Source organism: Myxocyprinus asiaticus, chromosome 28 (genome assembly GCF_019703515.2).
Source record: "Myxocyprinus asiaticus isolate MX2 ecotype Aquarium Trade chromosome 28, UBuf_Myxa_2, whole genome shotgun sequence".
Classification (NCBI taxonomy): Eukaryota; Metazoa; Chordata; class Actinopteri; order Cypriniformes; family Catostomidae; genus Myxocyprinus; species Myxocyprinus asiaticus.
This window is the reverse complement of record NC_059371.1, coordinates 19,438,121-19,452,244: the sequence shown is the minus strand read 5'-3', so window position 1 is coordinate 19,452,244 and position 14,124 is coordinate 19,438,121. Positions and strand designations below refer to the sequence as shown.

The window sequence follows — 14,124 nt, the reverse complement described above, 5'->3', positions numbered from 1 at the left end:
AAATTGGAAAACTGGAAAAATAGCCACAGGACACTGTGCATTTTGATTATTTGATTTCACTCATGTATGACTTGAATATTTGATTCGCACATATGGGTGGACCTGAAACGCCCCTTTCTTCTGATTGGTCAACCTGCATTGTTGTCTTCCTCAATGCTGTGAGACAGAATAAAAGTTCTCTGCTGTTTAATTGTTCAGATAAATTTGTCTCAGTTAATATTAAATTATTTACCATTTATTCTCCAAAATTCGCCATGTTTATTGCAGCTGAGCTATCTCTCTTATCAAATAGTCAGACACATTGCCTACACACAACCTTAAAATGTTCATGCGTGAGTTCATTTCGTCTTCATGCGATTCAGCATTTGAACAATCATTGCCACATGAAGCAATTTATAAGAGCAAAACACACACACACACACACACACACACACACACACACACACACACACACACACACACACACACACACACACACACACACACACACACACACACACACACACACACACACACAGTTTTTCTTTTCTTTTTCTCCCCAGTTTGGAATGCCCAATTCCCAATGCACTCTAAGTCCTCATGGTGGTTACCACGGAGACATAGCGTGTGTGGAGGCTTCTTCACGCCATCCACGCACAACTCACCACCGAGAGCGAACCACATTATAGCGTCCACAAGGAGGTTACCCCATGTGACTCTACCCTCCCTAGCAACGGGCCAATTTGGTGGCTTAGGAGACCTGGCTGGAGTCACTCAGCACGCCCTGGGATTCGAACTCATGAACTCCAGGGGTGGTAGCCAGCGTCTTTACTCACTGAGCTACCCAGGCCCCTTAAGATGAATCCCTCACTCTGTATGCCAAATGTCTTCTCACAGTTATCCTCCTTCATGCCACACAACTTGTTTTATTTTATTCATTTTTATTAAGTGGTACCATGCAGTGCAGGTTTGGGATTCGCAGTTCGGGTGACCAGACGTCACTTTAAAAATGGGGACAGTCCCAATTTTACAAGCCATATATGGCGTCATGGTGGACTTACAGTCGGGACACCTTTTGTCCTAATACTAAGTCTAAGGTGGCTATAGTATGCTTGCTTAAAATAAGCGTTTTAAATTGATATCAGTGTTTCCTGAGTTTTTTAAATGAGAAATCATCAAAGAGTAACGAAAGAATCGGTTTATTTTCATTTTAAAATATTGTAGTGCAATGAACAAAGCAAGATGCGGTACAGGGAATATACAGACTTAACGTAGGGTGCATCCAAGACAGATGAGCATTCATGCCAACAGTAAATATCAAATGATAAATAATAATAATAACAAATAAGTTGGAAGGTATTATTACATTTAACATTTAATATAAGAAGTATTTACATGGCAGCGAAGAGTACTAATGAATTCAAGCTCGAATTCATAACGACATCCATGTTTTTGAATGGGAATATGGGTAGTCTTTACCTACTGGGTCACATACGCAGCAGTTTTGTGTGCCTTTTACTATCGGACAAATGTGAAGGCTATGTGTAAATGCTGACTTTAAATTCACTGGTCGAGCTTTCATGAACTTCCTTTAGCATAATTTCCATGATGAGCAAGTCCCTCAAACATAAGCTCCCAGAGCGGGGTAAAGTTAGTTGTAGGTTCGATATTTTTTTGGATATTTGGTTTTTCGTACCAGCGCTCTCTGCCGGCGGCAAGTTTTCAAAGATTTCGCACACTTGGCTTGATGTTATGGTATATAAATATAAATGGTATATAACTATAATATACAGACATAAAACATCTGCACTCAGAACCAAGGATGTAACCACATAGTCTATTCAGGATTGGGGGGTACCAAATGTAATAATTTAATAATCAACCATGGACAAACCCCATATCAGTAGACTACTATTATGAATATTGGGGCGACGTCCCCCTCAATGTCTTTGGTGGTTACGGCCCTGCTCAGAACTGTCATTTGGTGTGGCTGCAGAATTATGACTGAAAATGCTCCGATGCGATTTCATTGCTTAGCATACTTAAGGGACCATCTGAAAATTCCACTCACTATTAAACACAGGCGGTGTCCAATTACTCATTCAGTAGACGTGCAAGTTAAACCAACATTAAAAGTACACTTTTACATTCCAAATGTTGTAGTAGGTTGCCAGTTAATAGACTGAGCTACTACAAGTAAGATTTTTACAGTACGTCCAATAATATGAATGCAGTATTAGATTATTTTAAATAAATAAATAAATAAATAAATCACCAAAAAGTTATTTTCACATTCCAAAGGTTGTAGTAAGTTCCCAGTGGATAGACTGGCATACACATATGAGATGTTTACAGTAAGTCCAATAATGAGTACAGTATATGATTATTTTCGAAAAAAAGAAAAAAAAAATCCAATAATATGAGTACAGTATTAGGTTATTTTAGGATAAACATCATAAAAATTCCTGAAAATGTTATTTTCACATTCCAAAGGTTGTAGTAACTTCCCAGTGGATAGACTGACTAACTGTAAAAATCTCACCTGTAGTAATTCAGTCTATCTACTGGGAACTTACTACAACCTTTGGAATGTGAAAATAACATTTAGGTGAATTTTAGTTAATTCATTTATAAAATAATCTAATACTAATATTATTGGACGTACTGTAAAAATCTCACCTGTAGTAAGTCAGTCTGCCCACTGGGAAGTTACTACAAACTTTGGAATGTGAAAGGGCGAATCTCCATCAATTATCGAACCTAAACTAACTTTACTCCGCAGTTAAACATAAGCCTGTGTCTTTACAATGTAGGCATATGCTTCAAAAGTCTTATGAATGTATGGTAATTTTCGTCATCTCATTTAAAACAATGAACTGCGATGCACCTCACTGATCTCTGCCTGCATCACCTCGGTCTAATGATGGACTACACTCTTAAAATGGAATACATAGACTACCAATTAATTGCCAACAAAACACTTCATCAGCCAACTAACAAAGGACAATTGCATCTATGTGGACTTCTGCAGTTAATTCAGGATGAACTTCAAAGACATTAGTCATTAATCTTACAGTTCATACAAAATCTTTGTTTAAACACTGACCCTTAACACTTACTTAGTTTACTAATTTTAAACCATGACTTGCACTATAAAGAATTAAGTAATATTTACATTTATTCATTTGGCAGATGTTTTTATCCAAAGCGACTTACAAAAGAGCAACACATAAGCGAATCATCTTAAGGAGACAGTGGTATGAAAAAGTGCCATATTTCAAAGTTTCACTAGCATCAGAATAGTAGTGTTCAAAACTGATTAAAGTGCACAATCATTTTTTATTTATTTATTTATTTATTTTTTTGTGACTGGTTAAGTGCTCATGGAAAAGATGTGTTTTTAGCCATTTTTTGAAGACTAATATTGGCATTATATTCATGTTGTTTAGCCAGAAGGGAACTGGCTCCCACAGTGAGCCTGGTTTCTCCCAAGGTTATTTTTCTCCATTAACTAACATCTTATGGAGTTTTGTGTTCCTTGCCATTTAAACACAATTCACAATCATATTTCATCAAACTACACAATGATGACTCTAAGACATCATAGATATTGTTTAATTTTCTGTTAATGCATGATTTTCTGTAAAGCTGCTTTGAAACGATGTGTGTTGTGAAAGGCGCTATACAAATAAAAATGACTTGACATACCTTTTCAAACCGAGCAACGTCAAAGACAGCAGGTTTATGTGTAGGGCTATTTGATAAGAGAGATAGTTCAGCTGCAATAAACGTGGTAAAGAATTAAATAAATGGTACAGAATGTAATATTAACCGAGACAAATTTATCTGAACAATTAAACAGCAGAGAACTTTTATTCTGTCTCACAGCATTGAGGAAGACAACAATGCAGGTTGACCAATCAGAAGAAAGGGGCGTTTCAGGTCCACCCATATGTGCGAATCAAATATTCAAGTCATACATGAGTGAAATCAAATAATCAAAATGCACAGTGTCCTGTGGCTATTTTTCCAATTTCCTATTTTAACTTGAGCATTAAATCGAAATTACGAAAAACAATTCATTATTTGTTTTTTAATATTGGTTTTGTAAACGAATAATGAAATAAGTTTGTTTTTCCGATTTTGAATTTCTAATTGAACGTAAAATGAACGCATGATACACGGATTCAGAAGAAACACTGGCAATTTTGAATCTCACTTGCACGTGCACATTGATTTAGTCTCCCTGAGGATACGAAAACAAATGGGCGTGTACGTTAAACCTGTCATTTGAGAGTTTCTTTCAAATACACGCTATAATTTCGCCATACTAGAAAGTCGCAGTTGGACTCCTCCTTCCTCAGAAGTGTTATCGACTGTAAGTTCTGCGGTCGAGCAGGTGGACGCGGAGCTCGCGGTAGGGGAGCGTTGCGTTGCTCACGAGAGTCAACCCACAGGTGAGAGAGTATTGCAGCTGTATTGTATTTATTTACTGTTTACGTTTCTTATTTTAACTTTAAATACGTTTAAATGCTGTCCTAAAACTGCACTGATATTCTCCACTGGGAAACCATAAGTAGTTTACACGAGCTGTCCTTTTCTAATGAAATACTGTATACATTTTCTGTTGTTTCTTTGGTTTTAACATATATTCTTGCTCCATGCCCAGAACATGGAAAGCCACTGTTTGAAATTGAGGTTCTTTATTTATGTGGCGTGTTGATATTCATCAAAACAAAACTACTGTTATCAGTAGGATCTATTGTACATGTATTATTGCGCATAGTTTATTGTTGAAGGTCGTTGCATTTCGCATCTCCGTTTCTTTCCTTTTTTCTCTTTCTTTGTGTAGAAGCTCGTTTTGAAAACTCTCTTGCTGCTTTTAATGAAAATATTTTTGCCAGATACAATTTCCAAACATTTCAGCTTTAAACAAATTAAATGCCACTGCAGTTTTGGGGAAAGGGAGATTTTTTTTTTTTTTTCCCCACCATATCACCTTCAGAGACCTCCCATGTTCCCAAACAGTTCCTCCACACCTTCCTATGAACGCAAATATCTACTAACTTTCTTCCACAACTGTCATTCTGTTCTGTTCAGTTCTGTTCACAGAGTGTGTTTATGTCAGTGTCACTGTAAATGACAGCTGTCACCCATTTGTGAAGTCAGCTGTATAATTTTAGCCAGTAGTAATCAGAATGATTTTCATTCTTGGGAAGTTTTAGAACTACTGATGCAGTGGCTAGTAAGATTATTACAATTTGTAAGGAATGCTAGTTTGTTTCAGAAGGCGGTGTTGCCCTAGATCTTTTCTCACTAAATCAGCTTTGTAATGTGTCTTTGTGTGTTTAGGCTTGTTCATCATCTTGCATGTTTGTACTATCAGAAAATGATATCAGTCTTTTACCATATCAGTCTCTCAATTCATTTATCCTGTGCACATGTGTAATGGTCCCTTACTTTGTTTTATGCACTATTTAAATATTGTTATATTCAAAAGCCTTTATAACACATCATTCATGGGTGGCACTGACATGAAGTGACTTGGTGCAACTGCTGCTGTTGACCAAACTGTTTACCTTCATTCTTCCACTTGGGATCTAAACTTTTACACTAATTTGTACTACTTTCACTCTGTTACAGCACTCACATCCATTATCACATTTACCTTTGCCAGTGCTGACAAATGTGCATGAATGTTCTGATGGTTATTAGAGAATTGTTAGTACAGACATTTATTTAATGCTATATTATGTTTTTATTATTATTATTATTATTATTATTATTGTTTATCCCCTTGTCTCCCAATTTGGAATGCCCAATTCCCACTACTTAGTACGTCCTCGTGGTGGTGCGGTTACTCTCCTCAATCCGGGTGGCGGAGGACAAGTCTCAGTTGCCTCCGCTTCTGAGACCGTCAATCCGAGCATCTTATCACATGGCTCGCTGTGCATGACACCGCGGAGACCCCGCATGTGGAGGCTCATGCTGTTCTCCGCGATCCACGCACAACTTACCATGTACCCCATTGGGAGCGAGAACCACTGATCGCGACCACAAGGAGGTTACCCCATGTGACTCTACCCTCCCTAGCAACTGGGCCAATTTGGTTGCTTAGGAGACCTGGCTGGAGTCACTAAGCACACCCTGGATTCAAACTCATGACTCCAGGGGTGGTAGTCAGCATCTTTACTCGCTGAGCTACCCGGCCCCTATTTAATACTATATTAAATTATTATGTGATTTAATAAATTCTGGGTGTAAGCTGAAAGCCACAGGGCAAGTCGTAGAACAACTAGAGTTGTAAAGCATGGGAAATTATCATTTTTTTTTCTAAGTATGGCTTTAAGCAGCTCTTATTTGACCTTTTGCCTCATTGCTATGGGTGACCATGAAGTTTAAGGCGTTCCATGAGTCTCAGACTGTTCTCAGAGGTCTTCAGGTTCACAGCTCAGCTCACACGATGGCCAGATGACTATAGAATTGTTTACCCTTTAAAGGAATTGTTCACCCTAAAATTTAACTTCTTACACTCATGTTGTTCTAAACCCGTATTACTTTCTTCTGTGGAGAAAGGAAAAATTTAAAAGAATAATATTGGTAATTTTTTTAATGTAAAAAGTATAATTTTCCCATATAATTAGCGGTAAGAATTTATATTATGCTTAACAAGAGAGTACATGCACTTTCTACAGAAAATTGTTAAAATTACTGTAGAAAAAAACAATAATTGGGTGTTCCCAGAATTCCCTGCATGACCCATTACACTTCATTATATTTTATGGGAATAGTTATGTTTCTTATTATTTTTAAGTACATTGTGGTGTTCTGTGTTATATTTGATGTAGTTTAGTTAATGTTTATTACATTATTTTAATTTCACATATGGTACCCTGATGGTGTTTATTGTTTGTGTGAGTGCAACTGAGCACTGTCTCTACAAGTTTATTGGTCATTGCTCCTAGAAAGCCCACTATTGATAAACGGTGATTAACGATACATTATAAAGTGAAAAGCAGATCATTACAGTTTCAGAAGGTTAATATATCAAGTTTAATTTAATAAAATAAACGACGGTAATGCACAGTAAAATATACAGTAAAATTATGGTGAATTTCTGGCAACCACAGCTGCCAGTTTTTTTTACTGTAAATTTAACAGGATTTCTTTTACAGTGTAAAAGTGTCATATCAAAAAAGTATCTGTTCCTCAAACAAAGCTATCATATGGCTTTAGAAGACTTATAAATGCAACACACAAGTCAAATGGTGCTTTTGCATCCTTTTGAAGTTTGAAAGCTCCAGTCCCCATTCTTTGTAATTGCATAGGAAAAAGAAAACACTTGTGCATTCTTCAAAAATTTCTCCTTTTGGGTTCCACGAAAGAAAGTCATACAGTTTTGGAACTACATGAGGGTGAGTAAATGATGACATAATTTTACATTAGTGTTTGGCAACAGGTTCATTCATTAATATCTCTTATATTCATAAATTATACTTTAGGCACTGGTGCCTAACACACACACACACACACACACACACAGAATCTTTCTCTCGATACTGGTTTAAACACATATTTTGGGAAATGCTTGATTACATCTGAAGCCTCTGTAATAATTACTCCCAGCTGTAGAAAAAGCTGTCAAAATATATTTTGCGGATCTTCTGCTCATGACAGTTCTGCTGGCCTTTCACTCTCTCTGGAGCTTTATTAAACATGTCAGTCCTCTGATTGCTGCTTGGGATTTTATGCTTTTTGAAGCAGCGCATAAGGAGTCTCATCAGTCAGTGGAGGAAGCGTGATGATGAGCCTGTTGAATTTTCAGAACACATTCTTTACTGTTAGAGACGAGATGATAAAATGATGATGATCATAGAACATGATGAATAGAAAAACAAGAATTGTCCCCAGATGTACACTAGTCAAGTCAAGTCATTTTTATTTGTATAGCACCTTTCACAACACACATAGTTTCAAAGCAGCTTTACAGAAGATCAGGCATTAACAGAAAATAAAACTAATATCTATAATGTCTAAGGGGCCATTTACACTACAACGTTTTTAACCAAAAACGGAAAACTTCCCACGCATTCTGGCTGTTCGTTTACACGACAACGGTGTTTTGGGGCCTGAAAACGCAAACTTTTGAAAACGGGTTTCAAAGTGCAAGTTTTTTGAAAATTATGTCGTTATCGTCTCTGTGTAAACATACAAAAACATGAATTTGTGAAGACTATTACGTCATGTGCACGCATATTACGTGTTCAGTCTATAGGCATGCTCGTGAGTACTTCAAAATAACGCACGAGACGTTCAAAACTACAACGGCGGACTACAGGACTGTGTTTGTGCTGCTCAAGACTTGTAGTAATAAAGCAACTTCATCGTCCATCCAGACAAAATTGCTCGATGCTTTCGCCATCTTCATTGTTTGGATTCACCGCTCTGTGGAAGAATGCTTATATGTGCTGGCACATAGTGTTTCTTTACAAAGTGACATCGCCAACTACTGGCCTGGCATGCATCGTCGTTTTCGCGGATCTGTGTGAACGGGGATTGTTTTGACAACGTTGTCGTCTGTACGTGAAACTTTCCAAAAACGCAGATGAAAACCTCTCCGCCCATAGTACATTGTTGCCGCGCAAACGTACCCCCAGAGTCATCATTGTGTAATTTGATAAAATACAATTGTAAATTGTGTTTAAAAATAAGTAATTAAATAATAATTGTATTTATAACCCCAGAGAGCAAGCCTAAGGTGACTGTGGGAAGGAACACAAAACTCCATAAGATGTTGGTTAATGGAGAAAAATAACCTTGGGAGAAACCAGACTCACTGTAGGGGCCGGTTCCCCTCTGGCTAAACAGCATTAATATAATGCCAATATGACTTATGTATAGTGCAAGTCATGGTTTAAAATGATTAAACTAAGTAAGTGTTAAGGGTCAGTGTTTAAACAAAGATTTTGTATGAACTGTAAGATTAATGACTAATGTCTTTGAAGTCCATCCTGTATTTACTGCAGAAGTCCACATAGATGCAATTGTCCTTGTTAGTTGGCTGATGAAGTGTTTTGTTGGCAATTAATTGATAGTCTTTGTATTCCATTTCAAGAATGTAGTCCATCATTACACCGAGGTGATGCAGGCAGAGATCAGTTAGGTGCTTCGCAGTTCAACCTGGCCGGTAATTTCGGTGAGGTCTATCCTAAGTCCAAGGTTCAGGCAGTGGCATATGAAGTATCCCATGTCTTATGGTTGGAGTTGGCATCAGTCCTCTGAAGTCCATCGTAATAGACTGAAGTGATGTTTGGCTGGCACCGGCTGCTATTAGTCATCATCACACAGCGACACGTAGCAGTGGAGTCCAACACGAAGCAGAAATGGAGCTGGATCCAGCCGGTTTGCAGTTGTTTGTTGTTGTTGTTGTTGTTGGTTGTTCCTGAGCGGTGAGGGTTTGAGATCGATCTGAGTCCCTCACACAATTGTATGTTGTCATGGTTGTTCTTGTAAGCAGTGCTTTGAGATCAATGCAATAATCCGTGTAACAGAGGAGAAAAATGGGTGCGCGCTGTTTGAACTACCATTCAGAAGTTTAGGGTCACTTACTCATTCTTTCTTTCTTTCTTTCTTTATTTATTTTTTCACATTTTAGAATAATAGTAAAGTCATCACAACTATGGAATAATAGAAATGGAAATATGGGAATTATGTTGTGACTAAAAAAAATCCAAAATAAATCAAAACTATGTTATATTTTAGCATCTTCATAGTGGCCACACTTTGCCTAGATTTTGCAGAAATGTGCTCTTGACATTTTCTCAACCAACTTCTTGAGGTATCACCCTGGGATGCTTTTTAAACAGTATTGAAGGAGTTCCCATCTATGTTGGGCACTTAGTGGCTGCTTTTGTTAATTATTCGGTCCAAGTCATCCATTTTAAAAACTTTTTTAAAATAGAATTTTAGTTTTGTAATTAAATTAATATAGTGGCACAATTATATTTTTGTCTACAAAACTAATTTCAAACATTTAAGCATATGCCTTCAGATCAAAAGGTTTTTAAGATCATGAGAAACATTTCAGGCAAGTGACCCCAAACTTTTGAATGGTAGTGTACACATAACAGTGTAGCCTGTGTAATTTCCTCCTGGCGTGATTTCCTGTTTTTGTGTGGTGAATACAGCTATAAGCCCAAATTATACGTATGAGCCATAATTGGGAATATTTTAATGCATCAAAATGACCTAGTTCGACCTCCTGTCTTAAATTACCATGTTATTAAAATTAGGCATATTGTGTTGTGGAAATATCACACTGTACACTTTGTTACCAACTGTATCATGGACTGAATCAATTGATTTATGCCTTATGCTGGATAACGTACCTGTCTCTGGCATTTTGAATGGAATGCAGAGAATTATACAGTTCCGGAACCTCACTCGTCACTTTTCTGAAAATTCTGGAATGATCCTCTGAGGAAGGCTTGGTCTTCTTCTCAATCTTTCATTCAGAAGAAGTTCAAAAGTTATCATGAAGCAAAGCACGAGGAATTGTCTAACATGTAATTGGATCTTTGATCAAGCACATATCTCTTCAGAGTCCTGAGGCACCAGGAGGTCTATTCAACCTGCTTATTCCTATATTGTTACATAAATGCAAGACTTGGTGTGCGTGTGTGTGTGATTAAAGGGATAGAAAATGAAAATTCTCTCAATATTTACTCACCCTCATGATATCCAGTGTGTGTATGACTTTCTATCTTCACCAGAACACATTTGAAGAAAAATAGAAAAATGTCTTGGCTCAGTAGGTCCTTCAGTGAATGGCAATTTCTCTTTTGAAGGTCCAAAAATCACAGACAGTCAGCATAAACTTCATCCATACGACACCAGCTGTTAAATTAATGTCTTAAGTGACACGATCGCTTTTGGTGTGAAAAAGATAAATATTTAAGTACTTTTATTTAACTCTAAATCATGCTCCCGGTCAGTAGCGGTACGCGCATGTCACGTTATCGCAATGGCATTTGAAACACGTGAGAACTGACGCACGTGCAACACATCCGGAAGAGCGGCACTATTTACAAATGAAAAGGAGGGAGGCTGTACAGTAGCTTAGTTGATTTTGGTTTAGATCTGTTATTATCTGTTTCTTTGCTCACAATAGTGCGTTTGTGTGCTTATCCTGGATGTCTCAACCGAATGGATAACATGAGATTACCTTGGTATCCATGGCAATGCGAACACGTCACACGAGAGACCGCTTGGACTCCACCAAATCCTGAAGTGTTTGTTTGTACTGTACTTAAAGTACTTAAATATTGGTTTTTTTTAGCACCAAAAGTGATCATATCACTTTATAACAGTGGTTCTCAACTGGTTTTGCTTCGGGACCCAGATTTTACAGTGAAAATCAAGTGGCGACCCACCATAGTAAAAACGTAACCGTCTCGGTTTCCTGAGATGAGGGGAACGAGACATTGCATCACTAAGCTGATGCATATGGGGAGTGTCCTTCTATATGACCTAGTTGAAACCTCTCTACAATGACAGCAATTCTAATATTGGCTATGGTGTTTGAGCCCCGCCCTTTTAGGCACGAAGCTATCCACTATAAAAGCAGGCGCGCAAACACCATTCCTCAGAGGGACAAAGAGCGCATCGCTCGCACCTCAGAGAACTCCGAGTCTTGTAGTATGGCCAGCGTACGCAATGTCTTGTTCCCCTCGTCTCAGGGAAACGAGGTTACGTACGTGCATCACTAAGCTGATGCATTTGGGGAACAGAGTCCCATCACGCCGCACTGCACGACATAACCTTCCAGAGAGGAAACATGACACCACAGTCCCGCAGGATGGCGACCGAAATGAGTATGCCGCAAATGAATGACCCTCATGGTCAACCAGGAGGGGAACACTCAGAATATATGTATGAACTATAGTCATATAATATGGATTAACCCCTTCGTGAACCCAGACGGATAGGAAGTTTATTTATAATGAATTGCCTGTAAAATTGGGAACACAACGGTCAGGCAGGCAGTTGTGTAAAGTGACCGGGAGCCCGTACTTAAAAAGAGGGGCATATGTATATATTTGGCCAATAAAATAGCAAGCGCTCTAGACAGAGAGGACTTGTTTTGAGAGAGATGTTATGTCTAGGTTGTAAAACCTTGCGAATGTGTTTTGAGAAGACCATCCTGCTGCAAAACATATGTCTTGTAAGGACAAACTGTTCGTCCATACCCATGAAGAGGCCACGCCTCTAGTTGAGTGTACTTTAACACCAATTGGGCAATTCGCACCCTGCAACTCGTTAGCCAGTGTGACCGTATCTATGATCCAGTGAGAAAGTCTTTGCTTGGAGACGGACATTCCTTTTGTGCATCCTCCATAGCACACAAAGTGTTGGTCAGACAGTCTGAACTAGTGTGTGTGCTCAACGTATGTGTGTAGCGCTTGCAATGGGTATAACAAATGCAAGGACTGTTCCTCATCCGAATTAAATAGAGGAGGGAAAAAGTCTTGAAGGTGAACCACCTGCGTTCTGAAGATTGTGGTTATAACCTTAGGCACATAACCTTTTCTGGATTTGACAGTGGTTTTGAAAGACCCAGAACAAACTCCAACTGACAGTGCTTGCTAATCACCAACCCGTATTACTGAGGCCAAAGCCAGCAGTGATGCGGTCTTAAGAGAAAGCACACGCAATTTAACATTGTCCAGAGGCTCGAAGGGAGGCCCTTCAAGCACTTTTAGGACCAAGTTAGGTCCCAAGTTTGGGCTGTAGCTGGGCGAGGTGGATTTAGCTGCCTCGCCCCCTAGGAATTATGATTAAATCATGTTTTCCTATAGAGGTGCCGGTTTCAGATGCATGATACGCAGATATAATCACCACATACACTTTGAGATGGAGTGAGCCCTGCATCTGATTGCTCTTAAGAAAAATACGAATTTCAGGTATGGGGCAGTTCACTGGGTATTTCCCACTGAGGCCCGTCCAGTATTTCTACCATCTTCAGAAACCAGGACTGATTGGGGCATTTCGGTGCAATTAACAGAGCTGTTCTGATGTCCACTCTGACTTTGCTGATTACAGAATGAAGGAGGTGCACCGGGGGAAACGCATACTTGCATTGGCCAGCGCGCCCAGGTGTCGAAAGTCGGGCTTCCATTAAACACCGCACCCCAACCTGTGTTTGATGCATTTGTGGTCAGCATTTTCCTTCTGAAAACTTGACCCAGCATAACACCCTGTTGGTAGAAGTCTGGCACTGTCCATGGTGCTAGAGCAGCCAGACAGTGGCGAGTCACCGTGATGCACAAGAAAATAACTTAAGTGGTAATGTTTTTTTCAGTTTGAACTTAGACACAGAAGAATGATCTGTACCTGCTCGTTCATGAGGTGCACATGCATGAACTCCTAAAAAGGAGATTTACTGGCTGGGGAAAAGTGTGCTTTTGCCCAGTTGACATTAGACCAGATTTTCCATATGGAAAAGCAGCAAGTCTCAGTGCCTCTGATTGGCTAGTAATAACCAATCGCTGAGGTAATTCAAAACATGTACACCTTTCATTTTCAATGGGGCGAGCGCCACATCGATACATTTTGTGAATGTGCGGGGAGCCAGAGACAGGCTGAAATGAAGGACTTTAAATTGATACGCAGTTTCCTTGATCGCGAATCTAAAAAGCCGACTGTAACGCGGTGCAATTGGTACATGAAGTACGCGTCCTTCAGATCTACTGATGCAAATCAGTCCTGAGGACGGATGTGCGATAAGAGGTTTCTGAGTTAATATTTTGAATGGCCGCGTCACGAGCGCGTGATTCAAGCATCTCGGAACTAGAATGGGCCGAAGCCCGCCGTCCTTCTCCAGAACAAGGAAATAACAGCTGTAAATCCTGCTGTGTGTGTTGCCGTCTGTGTGCGCAACACCGTCACATCCTGTTTTCGGACCAGAGATTGTGCTTGATTGTTGTAAACACCAGCTCTGACACGCCTGTGAGGACTTGCCATGCATTTGCGCAGTGGGACAGCAGGCTTATTAATTCATATGAAACAACCTCTATCGCGTTCTTTGTGAGAAGATTTTGTATTTCGGCTCATAACACCGGCGAGTCTTAGGAGGGAACCGTGGAA

General features: G+C 39.2%; 1 protein-coding gene across 1 annotated transcript in view; it reads left to right on the top strand.

Annotated features, from left to right (window-relative positions):
• The first annotated feature begins 4,322 nt into the window (after positions 1-4,322).
• Positions 4,323-14,124, top strand: part of LOC127419051 (laminin subunit beta-2-like) — an 89,057-nt gene continuing 79,255 nt past the window's right edge. Inside the window, exon 1 of the mRNA XM_051660102.1 lies at positions 4,323-4,436. The gene's annotated coding sequence lies outside the window, so the exon portion shown is untranslated. The remainder of the gene's footprint in view (positions 4,437-14,124) is intronic.